Below are 18,371 nucleotides of genomic sequence, written 5' to 3'. Positions count from 1 at the left end.
GGTAAATTGTGGAGGTTCTGAATGCAAGTCTGAGTTTGTTTTTTAGATCATAATGTTGTTTAAAACTGAATTTATTTAGTTACAAACTGCATGAAGTAAAAGGCATCCGTATGAAGTAAAGAGTTTAATTAACTTTGACTAATGTATATACCCAAGTAAATACCACCATAATCAATAGAGTTTTGAGATTTATCTATTTTGTATGCAGTATGTATCTTAAAAAAACAGTGCATAATATTCCATTGCATTTCTATGCTAAAATTTGCTATTCGTTCAGTTAGGTGTTTAGGTTGTTTCCAATTTTGAGTTATTTTTAAATAAAACTGCTATGGCCATCTGTATGTAGCATTTCCTGTAGAAATAGGTATTCATTTTTTCTTGGATAAACACCTAAGAATGGAATTGTAGGTAACTGAAAAGAATATGCTTAACTTTTAAAGAAGCTGCCAAACTGTTGCTAGAGTGTTTAAAACATTTTATGTAAACTCAGACTTGCATGAAAATTCTAGTTGCTCCATATTCTCATACCTGATGATTAATATGATTAATCTTTTAAAACTTTGCCATTTTAGTTGGTGTCTAGTGATATTTCATTGTGGTTTTAATCTGCGTTTTCTTTATGATTGATGATACACATTTTTTCATGTATTTGAGATTTGTATCACTTATTGTGTGAAGTATTTGCTCAAATATGTTGCCACTTTTAAAGTTGATTGTTTTATTGGGCTGGACACATTGTTTTATTTTCCTGGATATCAGACTTTTGTCACACATATGTACCATGAATGTTTTATGATGTGTTTTGCTTTTTCATTTTCATAATGGATTCTATTTTTATTTTTACTAGTATAGAGACAAGGTTCTGCCATGTTGCCCAGAATGGCCTTGAACTTATATTCCTTTTGCTTCAGTCTCTCTCTCTCTCTCTGTTTTTTTTTGGTAGCAGGGATCAAACTCAGGACTTTGCACTTGCGAGGCAGGCATAGTGCCATTCAGCTAAATCCTCAGCCCTCTTGCTTCATTCTCTTGACTAGCTGGGATTATAGATATGTGTTACCATGAGTGGTGTCATAACTGTCTTTTGAAGAACATAAGTTATTTTTGATGAAGGCCAATTTACCAAATTGTTTCTTTTATGGTTCATGTTTTTTGTATTCTCCCTGAGAAATCTTTACCTACCCCAGGGTTACAGAGATTTTCTCCTTTTTCTTCTAGGAAATTTATAGTTTAAACTTTTACATTTCAATTTGTGACATACTATGCATCAAGTTACTTCTTTGTTTAATGAGGGAGAAGGGTTGAAATTCACTCTTTTCTATATGACTATCCAGCTGCCAGCAGAATTTGTTAAAACAGTTGTTTTTCCTCCATTATATTTCCTTGGAATTTTTGTGGAAAGTGGCAATTGACCATACACATGTAGATCTACTTCTAGATTCTCAGTTCAGGCCTAATGGTCTCTATGTCTGTTCTCAAACCCATACCACACTCTCTTGATTTTTCTTTATAGTAATTCTTCTGATCAGGTAGTGCAACTTTTCCAATTTTATTTTTTGAAAATTGTTTTGAATAGTTTAAGTTCCTTCAAATTCCATACTAATTTTAGGGTCAAGTTCTATGAGAAAGCTTATTGGTCTTTCTGTTGGAGTTCATTGAATTTATAGATCAATTTGGGGAAAACTAACACCTTCACAATACTGAATCTTCTAGTTCATCAACATGATGAATCTTTCCAGCTATTTAAGTCCATTTTAAGTTATCCAATAATGGTTTATGTTTTTCAGTGTAGTTTGTTTAAATTCTCCTTAAAGATTTCATGATTTTGATGGTATTGATAATGATCTTTTCAAATTGCCATTTAAAATTGATTTTTTTGCTATTTTTTATCCACTTCAGTGCTTTTACTGTTTTATGTTTTTGCATAATTTTGGTTTAATTCATTCTTTTTTCTAGCTTTTTAAAGTAGGAGCTTAATTTATTATGGAACTTTCTTTTCTAATAGCTGTGTTTAAAGCTATGAATTTCTCAGTAAGCACTGCTTTAGTCTCACAATCCAGTTAGTGTGTCATTCCATGTAAGATATTTAATATTTTTTCTTGTTATTTTTATGTGAACTATGGATTGTTTAGAGGCATTTTGTTTAATTTCAGTGCATTTTGAAATTTACCCAATAACTTTATGTTTTGATTTCTGACATCTTTCTGCTGTGTCAGAGAACACTATACATTCACTCACATGCTGCTGAGTGGTGTTGACTGTATAAATGTCAGTGAGTTCAAGATGGTTGATAGTCATGCTCCAGTCTTCTGTGTTTTTGTTGTTTTGTCTACTTGTTATGTCAGTTGCCGAGAGAGGAGTATTGATATCTCCAACTACAATTATGGATTTATCTATTTCTCCTTTTATTTCTATAAATTTTATAAATTTATAAATTTTATAAATTCTATGTATTTTTATCTTTTTGCTTCCTGTATTTTAACACTCTGTTGTTAGGTACACACACCCTGAGGATTATTTTGTCTTCTTGAGGAAGTGATCCTGTTGTATGTGTCTTTATCCTTGATTATATTCCTTGTTTTGATATTAACATAGACATTCTCAAGTTTCTTTTGATTAGTGTTTTCATGATACGTCTTTATTTTTTTTTTTTCAGTTTTCACTTACATATTTTTGACTTCATTTTAAATGTTGGTTTCTTGAAAACTGCATTTGCTTTTGGATTCTGATTTTTTTTTATTTGTCTGATAATGTTTGCCTTTTAATTGGATTACTTAAGGCCATTTGAATTTACTGTAATTATTGATATAGTTGGGCTTAAATCTACCATATTCATATTTGTTTTCGCCTCAGATTTGTCCATACCTTTCTACCTTTTTTTTTGATTGAGTATTTTGTACAGATTGAGCACCGCTAATCCAAAAATCTGATTTTGGATTTCAGAATTTTGGATTAGAGTACTTAACCAGTGAAATCTGTACAAATATTCCAAAATCCCTAAAATCAGAAATCTGCATCAATTCTGGTTCTAAGTATTTGGGACAAGAAATAATCTGCCTATATCTTATTTTCTCTTCACTATTGGCTTAATAGCATCTTTCTCTGTGTGTAGGCAGGATATTTGTCCTAGAATTTACAATATGCATCCTTAACACAGTCTATGTTTGAATAATCCACCATTTCTTATGTAACATAAAAACCTTAAAACAATATACTTCTGTATTTTCTTCTCTTGACTTTTGTATTATTTTTGCCATACATTTTACTTCTACATGTAAGATTCATAGTAGATTGTTATTAGCTTTTAAAAATTTAGAATATGAGAAAATAGTTTTACATTCATTCTTATATTTGTCAGTTTCAATGTTCTTAGTCTTTTGTGTAGTTCCAAGTTTCCATCTGGTATTATTTTCTTTCCTCATGAGTAAGTTTACATTTGTAATAAGGAAAATCTTCTGATAACAAATAGTCTCAGTCTTTTCCTGGAAAATATTTATCCTAATTTAATTTGTAAAGTTCATTTTGAAATTTTCACTAGATTTAAAATTCTAGGTTGAGTGCTTTATTTCCTTTTAAGCACCATAAAGATGATATTCCATCGTCTTCTGTCTTGCATTATTTCTGATAAGAAATCTGTGTGAATATTACCTTTGCTCCTCTCTGTGAGATGTGTGTGTGTGTTTCCTTCTCATTCTTTTTCTGTCTCTTATGAACATATTCTTTTTGTCATTGGTTTTAAAAATTTGGCTATGATGTGTGCTGGTGAGAAATCCATGCATTTGTTTTGCTTAGACTATGTGCTTAAACTCTTTGTTCAGTGTCTTTGATCTGTGGATTTATAATCTTTGTAAAATTTGCTTTTTTTGTCTATTATGTTTTCAAATTTGGTTTGTTACTCCTTACCTCTTAGGAAGGTCCAAATATCCCCATTTTAGATAGTTTGGTATTATCCTACTGATTACAGAAATGCCAGTTTTTTGTGTTTTGTCTTTTAAAAAGTTCTCTTTGTGTCATTAAGATAGTTTTTACTGCTTTGTTTTCAAATTTTTTGATCTTTTTAATTTAATCTTACTCATATTAAATGAAGTTTTAAAATTCAAATAAGGTATTTTTATCTCTAGATGCTCCATGTTGTTTTTATTTTTATATTCTTTCTTTCTCACCTCACATGTTCTTATTTTCTTTTAAATACTTATATATTATTTTCCCCTTATTTATAATTTCACATTTTGTGGTTTCAGTTACCCATGGTCAGCCACAATCAGTGACTCAGTGTTATAATAAATTTTGTTACAGCATATTGTTATAATTGCTCCATTTTATTATTGTTGTTACCTCTTACTGTGTCTAATTTATAAATTAAACATTATCAAAGGCATGTATGTATAGGAAAAAACATAGTGTATATAAGGTTCAGTTCTGTGTCAAGCATCCTTTATGGGTTTTGTATCCTCCATGGAATTACTGTACATAGTTGTAATGCTTATAATATTTTGTTTTACATTTTTGTTGTCTGCAAATTTCCAATGGATTTTTCATTTATACAAGATGTGATTGAAATATTTGAATGTTTAAATTAAAAAAGATTTATTATGTTAAAAGACAGATTGCCGGTAATTTCCCTCAAAATACTTCCCGTGGCTTCTTATACACTTATCCTACCATTCTTGCCACTTTCTGAAGCAGTTCTAGAAGCCTCTTTTGGAAGTGTCTTCAGTTGTGCTTTTGTGGCTGCCTGCATGTCCTGAATCCATTCAGAAATTTACCTTTTATGGTTGTTTTACTTTGGGGAAGAGCTAGAAGTTGCACAGTTCCTATAAATGTGGTGGATGAAGACATGCTGTAAAGTTTCTTTATGACAGAAATTTTTGTAAACTTTTGCTTAGACAGAAATTGTTTTAAACTTTTGCTCAACAAACCATATGGTGAATGTTTAAATAAAATTTTTTTCTAGTAAAAGACACACTGTCATTAATTCCCTTTAAAATACTCAAAACATGGGTGGATAGCTCATAAAAGCTAAAGCTTGGAAACAGCCCAAGTGCTCATCAACTGGAAACTGGATAAAGAAGATATGTTTTTTTTTTTTTATAAAATGGAGTACTACTCAGCCATAAAGAATGAGAAACTAGAGACATTTATAGCTAAATGGATGCATATTGCGGCCATACTCTTAAGTGAAATAAACAGCACACGTGTAAATACTGAATAGTTTCTTTAGTGTGAGAAACTGAAAGTGTAAATAAGGATTAAAATGAATAATTGGTAATTTGAAATAGGAAGAAAAGGTCCAAAAGGATAGTGAAGTAGGAGGGGAAGGGGAAAGTAAAGAAGGGAAAGGAAAAATTATGAGAAAAGAAAAAAATGGAAACAAAGTCTCTGTAAACAGGGAAGGGTGGAGGAGGGGAAGGGCGCACAGATAATGGGGGAAAAATAAGAACCAAGATACATCATGTACAGGTACAAGCACCCAAAGATAAATGTAAATGTATTGTATACCTAAAATGTACCAATTAAAGAATTTAAGCAAAAAAGAAATCAACAAAAAACAAAACAAAAAAAATACTCAAAGAATATTACTCCTCTTTTCAAATACACTTATCCGATTGTTCTTGGCATTGTGTCTTTTTCCTGTAATTACATTTAAAAAAATTTAAATATTTATCATGTTTTGATCACTGCTTGAATGTTTCCACTGATTTTCTGTGTGTTTTGGGGTCATGATTTTATACCTTTTTGAAAATGTAATAATTATTTCTTTTATTAGAAAGTGAATATGATGAATTTACTTTGTTGAATGCTTGATTTTATTTTCCTTTAAAGAGTGATTAACACTTTTGGCATGCAGTCAAGTTATTTGAAGGTTAGACTGATCTTGAGTTTGTTTTAAAGTTAGGTTAGGGAATAGTTTATTCTTACTTTCCGCATATAATTAGCTATGATGCTTCTGGCTTTTAACGAATACTTTGTGAATGCCTTGAACATTGTCCACTTTGACTGATGGGAACTCAAATGGTTTTCAGATCTGTGTGAACTCTGAGAATTTCTTGGTTTATACCTCTCTGATAATTGTTCTTTTCCCAGCTCCTTCTTTCTTCCTTTGCTTCCTGGCTGACATGATGTGAACAGCTTTCCTCTGTCCAGTCCCCTCCACAATGCCATTCCTGTTCTGTATTAGAACTCACTGATCATAGACCAAAACTTCTGAAACTGTGAGCCAAAATAAACATTTCATCCTTTAAATTGTGAATGTTAGGTATTTTGTCCCAGCAAAGAAAAAGTGACTAAGATGATTTCTTTCCTCCAAAATGTTCAGGGCATTATACTGGAAAAATTGAACCAATTACTCTATTATAGGGCTCAACTTCAGGGCTTTGCCAATGTCATTTCACTCACTTGGGCTCAGTTCTCGCACCCTTGAAATGCAACCACTTCTACTCTGTCATACATCTATGGTGCTCTGTGATGTGGCGCATGGGTGGAAAGTGCTAAGTTGGAGCAGAATCATAGATAGTACAGCCAGGGAAAACTTTAGAGAAAATTGAGTCTGGTCTTTCATTTTAGACACAAGAAATCTGTGACCCTAGACATAACTTTTTTAAGGTCATAGCTAGTAAGGTACATCACTCGACAATTTTACTCCCTCTCACCTGGGAAGAAAAAAGAGAAATGATGCAAGGATACTACAGACTTTCAAGAGACAGAACTTAGAGTCAACAGGATATTTCTTTCTGGCTATTTTAGCTTTTGCCATAAAATCCTTCAAGTTTCCCATGGAAGAGTAACCACAATGATCAGATAATACAAGGACAGTCCAAGACAGGATCAAAGGGCCCAGCCAGCTCTGTTAGTAATGACTGAAAAGGTTAGGGCAGTGGTTTCATGTTTTACAGTTATTACATAATAAGCAGGAGAATTGTTCGAGTACAACAAGGAAATATGATTGGGCAACAGGGATGAACAAGTGAAAGTGAAAAGTAGGAGCATTATGAGAACAATACCCAGGACACTCTCCCATGGGGAACCACAGACACTTTAGTGTAAATAATAATCTTTGTTTATTTGGGCAGTGACACGAATCTACTATGATTGTTTTTCTTCTTCTTTTTCCGCTTTTGTGAACTTGCATATATACACATACGTGCAAGTGTACAGAGATAATGTTCAAACACTCCTACAGTCATAAAAATCTCTATCTGAAAGTCCAGTTTATTCTTTTAAATTAATACCCCCCAAAATTAATTCATGGTGTGCTCCCATTACCTGCCAAGTTCTATTATCTTTAAAATATAAGAGCATGGATTCAGATTTTATTATTTTACCCACATACAGCCTCTGAAAGGTGGTTTCTCCACATATGAACTTTCAGGAAAAAAACCCCCTCAGAATTATGATGATTGGCATTACCTTGTGCAGCTCTCCTTAAAGAGACTAAGCTCTCTGTCCTTTACCTCAGGCCTTCCCCAGAGCGAGCAAGGAAGTGACCTAGGAGGTGTCTAAGATCTACTTTGATAAGTTGATGCTACATGGCAGCACTGAGCTAGGTGCCACGAAGGATGCACAATGATATAAACCAGTCCTCATCACAGGAATTTTATAATTTACTGGAGATATAAGGCAAATTCACATGAAAAGAGAAGCACCAAGGCCATGAATGAGGAATGCAGTAATGTCAAGTGAGTGAAAGTATACGCAGCAGTGTACTGCCCATGAGACCCGTCCAATCTAGAAAGCACCCAAAGAAAGCCAAAGGCAAAAAGAGAAACAGAGACTTTATCGTGGTGTCAGGAAATATCAAATAGCTTCAGATCTGGCAGAAGCTCCATCTTCTGTTACTAAAAACAGACCCCACTCACTTCATCCACACTTCAGGGCCCAAGTGCCTTCCAGAGGTGGAACAAAGGGTGTCTTGGGAAGAACAGGAAAGTAGAGAGACAAATGCACCAGGGACTATCCTTCCCCTTGTAGGGAGGGCTGCATTGGGCCGGTAGTTCTGGGTTTCAAATGTTTGCCAAAGAGCAGCAGAAGGTGTTTTCCCTACTAACCACCCCCGCACCGCCCCCGTCTCTAAAAGTTGCTCAGACTGACTCAGCACTGGGGTCTTTCTTTATCCCCTCATCCAGTGATCCCTGTGTTTCTAATAGTTCTGCTTCTCACCCCTCAGTGGGCACTGAGATGGGGTAGGTTTGCTGTAGAATACTGAATATAGAATCAAACAGTCCCAGTGACTTTCAAGTATTGGAATCCTTCTGTGTTATTTCCCCCAGATGAACATCAAAGCTATGCCATAATGGGGAACTTACTGCCTACCCAGATAAGCTATTCCATCTTGGAGAAATTCTGAGAAGTTTCTCTTACTTGCGATTCCCCAACACTTCCTTCAGTTGTTCCTAATTCCAATCCCTAGGCCCACCAGATCCAGTATAGGGTTTGAAGATAGCGTTCAAGTCTTTTTGAGTCCTCTCTTCACAAAGCAAAATGTAGGCTTGAGATGTCCACTACAGATTATCACCAAGTTTTAAATATTTCATGTTCCCACTTTATCTCTAACAAGTCAAGATATCAATTTGCCTATATTGCTCTTAAAATCCAATCCTTAAAGATGAATAAATGCTTTAGACGTAAGCGGGTTAATGTAGACTAGAACAGAACCTCTTTATTTTAGATATTTACATACTATGCTTTTATTAATACCATCTAAGGCTGCATTCAGCTCTGTTGTGACCACATGACATGACATGTCTTATTGTAGACTAAAAACCTTGAGATGCAAGTGTTTCCCTCCTACTGATGAAGTAATTGATTTTTATTTATTATGCCTCCTTCACACAGCTGGGCATTATTCAGAAGCTATGTAAGAAAGTAACATCTCTCATGTGCTCTCCAACCTTTCTACTTGAGCCCCAATTATAGACTCTAATTTTGTTTCAACAAGCTAGAAAAAGAAGCACTGTTTTCTGACCGTGAATCTCCTTGGACCAGTGTCCAGGTTAAGTTCCTGGTTTTCTTTTTTTTTTTTTTTTTAATATTATTTTATTGGTACATTTTAGGTATACAGTATAATGACATTCATCATTGGAAATTTGCACCTTTACATAATCTCTCTTGGTTCTTATTTTTTACCCTTCCCCTGCCCTCCCTTCAACCCCTTCATCCCTCCCTATTGACAAAGACTTTGTTTCCATTTTTTCATTTTCTCATATTAATTCCATTTCCTTCTTTCCTTTCCCCTACCCCTCCCACTTCCCCTTTGCCCCTTTTCTTCCTATTTCCCATTGTCTGTTATACCTTTTAGTCCTTATTTACACTTTCAGTTTCTCACACTAGAGAAACTATTTGGTATTTATACAGATGTGTCCTATTTATTTCACTTAAGAGTATCATCTCAATGTGCATCCATTTAGCTATAAATGTCTCTAATTTCTCATTTTTTATGGCTGAGTAGTACTCCATTTTATTAAAAAACCCACATTTTCTTTATCCAGTCTCCAGTTGATTGTCAATTGGGCTGCTTCCAAGTTTTAGCTATTACAAATTGCGCTGCTATGAAGATGGGTGTGCATATATCACTGTGGTATGATTCTTTTAATTCTTTGGGGAAGATACCCAGCTGGGGAATAGTGGGGTCAAATGGGACTTTCAGTCCTAGTTCTTTGAGGTATCTCCATACTGATTTCCACAGTGGTCGCACAAGTCTACACTCCCTCCAGCAATGGAGCAGGGTTCCTCTTTCCCCACAGCCCTGGCAGCATTTGTCATTGGTTGATTTCATAATAGCAGCCATTCTTTCTGGGGTGAGGTGGAATCTCGGCGTTGTTTTCATCTGCATCTCTCAAATGACCAGTGATGTTGGACATTTTTTCATATGTTTATTTGCTATTTCTACTTCTTTGTCTGAGAAATGTCTGTTCATTTCAGATGCCCATTTTTGGATTGAAGACCGTGGTTTTCATTCTGCATCTACCTTTTGTCCCTAAGCTAAGTTTAATGACACTGTGATGGGTAAGTGAAGCATGACAGAGGACACTGTATTCAACCAGTCATTTATTTCAGTTCTTGTGTGATCACTGTCTGTAAGACACTGAAGACACTGACCATCTCCTTCTTAAGCATCATAAAATAATGACGGAATGAGTGAGTGAACAAACTCTGCAACTCTGAATCCCTTTCAGTGACTAGAATTATATCTGAAAGAGAAAAGGTTTTCAGTTTCTAGTTTAATACATTAACTTGGTTGGCTATGGTCCTGATATTTTATTATAGGCTTTTGTAGTAAGAATTAGTTCTATAGCTTGTTAGAAAATAGAATGTTTGGGCTGAGGATTTAGCTCAGTGGTTCCACCACCTGCCTCACAAGCACAAAGACCCACGTTTGATTCCCAGTACCACCCCCAAAAAAGAAAAAAAAGAAAATAGAATGTTCTGGCCATAGTGGTAAATACCTATAATCCTAGTACTTGGGAGGCTGAGCCAGGAGGTTTGCTGAGAGTTTAAGGTCAGCCTGAACTACATAGCAAGAAGTGAGACCCTATCTAAAAAAAAAAAAAAAAGAACAAAGCTGATTTTAAAATCTTACTGCTGTCAAAAATTTGATATGGGGGCTGGGAATTTAGCTCAGTGGTTTTGCCGCCTGCTGCGCAAGCGCAAGCACCCAAGTTTGATCCCCAGTACCAAAAAAAAAAAAAAATTGATATGAAAGTGGAGGAAAAGGAAAGAAATAGTTAAAACATATGGCAAAAACTTTCATCACTATGCTCAGAAAAATGTCCTTGCTTTCTCTTTAATGTTGCATCAAATTTACATGCTTTTGCCTGGACTTAAAGCCTTTTTATTACTAGAGGTCTTACCTCACCTGCATCTAGTCATAATCTCAGAATCCAACTTCCACTGTGGTTTGGTCAGCTTGAACACTTGTGATGTTGCCCAAGAGATTCTTGTAGCCCAAAGTGTCTTGCAACTCTTCTTCAGCTTCTATTCAACATATCTTTCAAGACAACTGCAGAGAACAGGGAAGGGGGATGTTACTAGAACCTCTGCAGTGAGTCCTAGTCTCCTGCGAGCCAAGGCAGCACAAGGCGAATCAACTTATTATACAGAAAAGGTAGAAAAATGAGACTTGGAGAAGAAGCTGACCTTTGGGCCTGTTCAGTGCACTGGGCAGCAAAGACAAAGACCCCGAGCTTGCGGCACCCTTTATTCAGTACCTCGGGAGAAACAAATGTAACAAATGAAATGCAGAGAGTTCAGTACCTCACATTGGGATAAACAAGGTGTAACAAAAGACTGGGGGCGGGGGGGGGGCGGCGGAAATCCAAGAACAATGAGGAACCATGCTGATGAAGATTCGGTTCCTCCCAGGGTGTCTCCCGATGGTGTAATCTTGTCCTGGAGAATCACAGCATCACCGGATCATTGAGGTCTCAGTTGTGACCAGAGGCCAAAATGGACTTACGTCTCAGAATGCCATAGCTGGGCTGTAGGGAGGAGAACTAGGCTAACCAAATGATTTTTCCCTAAAATTATATAGCATTGCTCCCGACAATAACAGTCAAAAAACCTTGTCTGAAAAGTCTCTGGCTAACACTAACCCACATTGACTATCATTTTTCTTCCATAAAGCATATGGACAATCTGTAAGAGTATGTTGATCATCTTTTCTTACCATAAAAGATATGAAAATTCAGTTCTAAGCTGTAAAAAGTACCTAAGTAATAAATTAGTATGATTAGTCTTAAACTCATGTTTATCTTGCTTTCCCAAAGAGATCATAATCTTTCTGAAGCCAAGAACAGTAGACTTTACTTGCTTTGTATTTCTTAAAAATGCCAGATACAACAGGTAAATAAAATAGATGCTGGATGAATGAATGGATGAATAATAATATTTCAGCTTGTTATTCTTTTTCACTGTTAGAACTGTTGAAGGTTCTGGTCGTGAATATAATGTTAAGATTGCATATAATCCACTAAGTGAATGACTTTTGAAAAATTCTGTTCTCCCTCAACCACGAGAGAGCTCATTAATTTGTTACTGTATTAATTATTAATAAACAAATGGTGGAGGGAAAACTAGATATCCACATACAGAAGATTGCAACTAGATCTCTATCTTTCATGCTGTACTAAAATCAAATTAAAATGGATCAAAGACCTAAACATAAAGCCAGAAACTTTGAAACTGCTGGAAGAAAATATAAGGGAAACACTTGAAGTCATAGGCACAGGCAAAAACATCCTGAATATGATCCTAAGAGCATAGGAAATAATATCAAGAATCAGTGAATGGGATTATATCAAGTGAAAAAACCTCCTGCACAGCAAAGGAAACAATCAACAGAGTGGAGACCAATCCATTGAATGGCAGAAGATCTTTTCTAGCTATAGTCCTGATATAGGGTTAATATCTAGGATATATAAAGAACTAAAAAAATTAACCCTCATAAAATAATGACCCAAATAAAAGAGGTGACAAATGAGATGAATAGTTACTTCTCAAAAGAAGTTCAAATGGCAAAATATATTAAAATATGTTAAACATCTGTAGCCATCAGAGAAATACAAATTAGAACTACTCTGAGATTCTCACCTCAGTCAGAATGCCTATCACTAGGAATTAAAAAAAATATTGGTGAGAATTCATAGAAAAAGGAACTCTTCTACACTGTTGATGTAAACTTGTACAAACACTATGGAAATCAGTCTGAGGAGTCCTGAAAAAGTTAAACATAGAAATACTATTTGATCCAACTATACCATTCTTTGGTATATTCCCCCCCAAAAATCAAAGAGAGCAATACCATAGTGATAAATTCATACCCAAATTTATAGTGGTACAATCCACTATAGCTAAGCTGTGGAAATAGCCTAGATGCCCATCAATCGATAATGGATAAAGAAAATGTGGTGTGAAATACACAATGGAGTATTATTCAACCATGAAGAAGAGTGAAATTATGTCATTTGCAGAAAAATGATTGGAACTGGAGACCATCATACTAAGCTAAATAAACTGGTGTTGGAAAGTTAAATATTGCCTGTTTTCTGTTATATGAGCAGTCTAAAAACAAATGTATTTATTAACTAAATAAAAGAGGGATGACAAGAAACTAGAAGGTAAAGTTTTAGAGATGGGGAAGGGAGCCAAAAGAAGGAGGAGGAAAAGGAAAGGAGGTAAGACAGATGAAAAAAATGTTATATGCACGTACCAATATATGAAAACAAACTTCATTATTATATATTATTGTATGCACCAAAAGAGAAAATCACATTAATTTCCATATATATGTTTGAAATATATATACACTCACAAGAGAGAAATATAGATGATCAATAAATTTATAAACATTTGTTCATCATGAGTTAGGAGAGAAATGTAAATTAAGGCAGCAATTTGATATCGCTTACCACCTTTAGATTATAAGACAGGAAAAAATGTAAAACAATGAGCATATTTAGTGAGAGGTGCCCTGCTGTTGAAATTTATTTTTTTTATTTATTTCTTTTTTCTGTCAGATTAGGGTAATTTTTTATTGCAGGTTTTTTAATATCAGCTAACAGAAAACCTATCCCCAACCTAACAGATTACACACATACACACAGCCATTTCCACACTTCCTTACAGTGCAAAGTTCTCTAACAAGATACCAGAAAGTCAAGAGAGACAATGCTTTTTAATGGCTGGGCCTTGAGAACAATTCTGGTTGCATTTAAATCTCAGTGTGAAATACATTGAGAGTTCCCTGCTGCTACAATTTTTGGATCAGTCTCTTCTGGAATCAGAACATGGAGAAAGCAGGATGATTTCTCCCAGTCTCTCCTATAAACCACAGTGGTAAGACAAGATTTCTTTTTGTTCTGTGCTATCATTCCCATGATCATGTGCTTCCTTTTCCCTTAGGAAACACCCAAGTACATACTAGGAAGAGTTATGGGGGGAAAAATCATTAAGAACCACTGTCTTGCCACTAGCACATGCTCTGGAGTTCTGCAGAATGGAAACCATTCATTGGCTGATGCTCTTTAACAATGGGAAAGAAACTGCTGGGGATGTTCAAAAGAAGAAGTGTACTTCCCTTCAGAGTATGAACTCAGAAGCCCATTTGTCAAGGCTCAGGGCTACCTCGGAAGACTACATTAACAAAGTCCAAATACTCCACTAACTCCTGAACCCAACTTCTATGAGTCACTTTCTCTTCTGAGCACATCTTTTTCCTACTTTAGGCCCTTACCTATTTGACCATTTTTGATAATTTATACAGATCCCAGATTATTTCCTTCAAAGGGTTTCATACAATTCTACAGAAAGACTTCTAGCTCTTGATGCTTATAGCAGCTGATGAAGGGAGATGTCTTTGACTCTCCAGCACCAAGGTGCCTGTGTCACTAGTATTTTGAACATTCCCTCCACCAGCCAAGACAACATCTGGAGAAAAGCTTGATGTGTCACAACAAGGCTCAGCCATAGGGAAATAAGGCACTCTCTCTCTCTCTCTCTCTCTCTCTATATATATATATAAAAAAAAATGACCAAAGTATTTTGGTCACAGAATGGTCTCCTTCCTTCTCCCAGCCAACCCCTGTGAATGCATCTCTATGTATCTATCTATCTATCTATCTATAATATAGAATCTGTTTTTTGTTAAAAAGTATTTCAATGATCATATATATTTATCAAGGCATGATGGCTTTAGGAAAGGGGGGATCCACCATGGGAGAGTTGAGAAGGGGAAACGTACGAAGGGGAGGCTAGGGTAAGAAGTATAAGAAACTGGGATCAAACAAATGCTCATCAAAGGATGCCACCAACAGAATTTTCACTAATGTTTCCCACCTTCAAGGAGGCGCTGATGATCTAGATGGGTTCCAGGACCCAATCTCTTCTCTTGTATCTCTCCCCAATTCTCACCACCATGTATTTTAATGCCTCATGGCTCACTTTCCCACATGTCTCTTGGACCCATGCTAACTTGCATCCCAACGTTGATGGGTATTACCCATATGTCTCTTGCCCTGGTGCCTGATCTCAGACGCCATTGCCACTGATATTAATGGACTGCAGATCTGCCACCTGCATGACGTTGATGCCACTGTTAGCAAGAGGACCGATACCCTCTGGACAGATGGCCTCCGTAGCTACCATATTGGTGGTAATAAGAGCTGAAGGGGTAGCAGTGCCACTGCCTTCTGAACCTGCCCCACTGTCCAGGGGCAAAGTGCCCACACTCAGGGCCACACCTGGGCCTCCCTTCTTATTCTGGTGGGTCATGATATGTTTTGACAGGTGATCACTCCTCATGAAGCGCTTAGGACACTCAGGACAGGCAAACTTCTTCTCACCTGTGTGTGTGCGCTTGTGTCTCTGTAGCTCATCCGAACGTGTGAAGCATTTCCCACAGTATGACCAGGTACACATGAACGGCCTCTCGCCTGTATGCCAATGTAAATGTGACCGTAGATGTGAGGTCTTGCCATACAATTTGCCACAGCCTTGGATGTGGCAAATGTGCTGCTTCTTTTTGCCAGGATCCCCAGAGCCCCTTCCTTTACTGTCTTTACAGTAGGGACAGGTGCATGCTTCCCGCCGGGTCCTCCGACCAGCCTGGGGTTGTGGATCTGGGCTGTTCTCTCCTTCTTCTCCACCTGCTGTATCATCATGCATCCCATCACCACCTGCCCCATGGAGGCCAAGCTGAGCTCCATGATCACCTGGGGTATTTACAATAGCTGCCAATGGGAGGCCTGGAAGCTGGTGCACCTGCATTCCTGGAATACCCAATGTACTGAGGTTAATGGTCTGAAGGCCTGGCACGGAGGAGAGTTGAGCAGCATTCACAGTGACTGTGCCAGCAGGGATGGAGGCAGCTGAGGCAATAGGTGTAAGGGTGGTGTTGCTGCTGCTGGTCTGACCCAAGGAAACACCCTGGATTGGTGCCAAGGTGATTGTCTGGGCTTGAGGGTTCTGAACTTGGAGGTTTTGCAGCTGTAGAGCCTGCCAACTGACCTGTCCATTAGGCCCTACTGCTTTTGTCTGGATGATGCTGGGGCCAGAGTTTGGAACAGTCTGAAGCTGGAGGTTCTGGAGGGTTTCCTGGGAGATAGCTTGAGTTGTAAAGCTCTGCCCTGGCAATGGTGCTGTTTGCAGGGCCTGAAGAGCCTGTCCCCCTTGAACTAGCTGAGGCTGAATAAGAATTTGTTGTGTCTGCTGGTTTTGCTCTTCCTCTTTTTGCTGACTTGCTTGCAGTGAGCCTCCGGATGTCTGGTTCTGCTGGATGTTCAGGGCATCAGACCCCTGCAGCCCACTGACTCTCTGGGGTGTCTGGCCTTGGGAGTTGGTCCCTGATGATCTGCTGGTGGTAAAGTTCATAATTCCCATGTTGCTGGTAGTAGTAGTTGTTGAGTAGCTATTGGCATTGGTGAAAAAGGAGCTGGAACTGGCTTGCGATGATACCAAGCTGGCAGAACTGGCAGTTCCTGAAGTGACAGGCTGTGAGCCGCTCTCTTGGGACCCAGAGCTGCTAATCATGACTGCCTGAGAGCTGGGAGTCAAGGTAGCTGCAGAAACACTGTTGACAGGTAGCAAGGTGATGTTCCCATTCAGGGCCACTGGTACATTGCTCACCTACTGAGTCTGTCCTGAGAGCACATTATTAGCCAGGCCTTGGAGGGGGACGGCCTGCTGAAGTAGGTTTGGCATAGCAGCAGTGATGTTGCTGCCACTTCCTCGATTTGTAATGATCTGTTGGTTTGCACCTGGTATGATCTGTATTTGAGCAGAACTATCCTGCTGCACTTGACCCCCAGTGGCGGCAAATTGCAGCTGCTGCCCATCAACGGTCTGGAACTGTGGGATTACTTGATACTGAATGTTAGGCATCACTCCAGATAGTCCTGTCAGAACTTGCTGGTTCTGTAAGTTGGGGGTGTCAGCCACAACATACTGCCCACCAGAGACTGTGCGATTCTTGGAAGACTCACTGCCATTACTGCCATTTGTACTGCTGCCACTCTGTTCCTTTGAGGTAGGGGTAGCCCCAGAGGAGGAAGAGATGATTTGGCAGCCATTGGCACCCTGTGAAAGTTGTGTAGCTGTGAGGTCAAGCTCACCTGTGCCCCCTGACTGGCTTGGGCCCTGGGAGTTGTTGCTGTTCTCATCGGGTGACTCAATTCTGCTGCAGGTTGCTGCCAGCAGAGCCAAAGGGGATGGCTGGGATTCCTGGCCTCCTCCTCCACTGCTACTGGTACTGCCTGTGCTGCTGCTTCGAGTCTGAGAAAAGGCACCACCTCCATTACCACTGCTCCCATTATTGCCACCAACTCCTTTCTCAGTCTTCACTACTGCTGTCATTTCATCCATGGAGTGATCATGATCGCTCATGGTGGCAGCTGAGGGACGAACTCAAGGGGGTCCTGTCCGGGGGGGCGGGTACAGGAAAAACGCGGACTGGACAGGGGGTTGAAATTTATATATTGGAACATTCCTGGAGGGCATTTTGGCAATCTATATCAAAAGACTTGGAAGGGGTATACCCAGTAACTCTACTTTTCAAAGTTTAACCTGAGGGAAGACCAAACAAGTGTGGCAAAATGGAGTTAGATGTGTATCAGACCATTGTTAGCCAGGGTGAGCACTTAGAGTACCTTTGAAATCGAAACACCTCAAATACCAAATAGATTGTGTTTTTTTGAAGGAAAATATTATATAGATCCAAAGAATGTAATACTATGAAATCAAATAAAATGCCAACCTGTATTTATTTTTATTGTCACTGAGGTGTTTACAATATAGTATTAAATGAAAAAGTATAACATACACACAAATAATAAACTGCTGACCCTGTCTCCTTCACATTCTTAGTCCTCTCTACCTCAAACTCCTAAATTACCATGTCGTCATGTCAGTTCTCTGCTAAAAATCCTTTAGGTAAGGTGTACTCGTTGTCTGCAGTAATTCTCAAAGTGAATAGCACTAAGAAAATAGAAAATGAGACATTTGCCATTTAGGTACTAAATCACATCTTAGAAGAGTGACTACATACCAGCACTGAGTGATGAGATATATTTCTGATGACTATGTGCCATAGACTGAATTGTCTGTGCCCCTCCACTCCCAATTTATGTACAGAACCCCTATTCCCAATGTGATGATATCTGGAGGTGTGTTGTTTGGGAGGTAACCTGGTTTTGATGAGGTCATGTAGGTGGTACCCTCATGATGGGATTAGTGGCCTTATAAGAACAAACACAGACATCAATGAGCTCTCATTTTTCTCTTTCTCTGCCATGTGAGGACATAATAAGAAAGTGACCATCTGAAATCCATAAGGAGAGTCTTCCCAAGAGAACTAATCGTGCTGGTGCCTTGGTCTAAGACTACTA

General features: G+C 37.9%; 1 pseudogene; it reads right to left on the bottom strand.

Moving 5' to 3' along the window:
- Positions 1-14,812: 14,812 nt before the first annotated feature.
- On the bottom strand, positions 14,813-17,401 carry LOC101723137 (transcription factor Sp1 pseudogene; annotated as a pseudogene).
- Positions 17,402-18,371: the final 970 nt, after the last annotated feature.

The sequence above is a fragment of the Heterocephalus glaber genome, unplaced genomic scaffold (genome assembly GCF_053883595.1).
Source record: "Heterocephalus glaber isolate CG9 unplaced genomic scaffold, H.glaber_assembly_v1.0 deba00001600, whole genome shotgun sequence".
Lineage (NCBI taxonomy): Eukaryota > Metazoa > Chordata > Mammalia > Rodentia > Bathyergidae > Heterocephalus > Heterocephalus glaber.
Note: the sequence above shows the minus strand (reverse complement) of the source record. Positions and strands in the feature narration are given on the sequence as shown.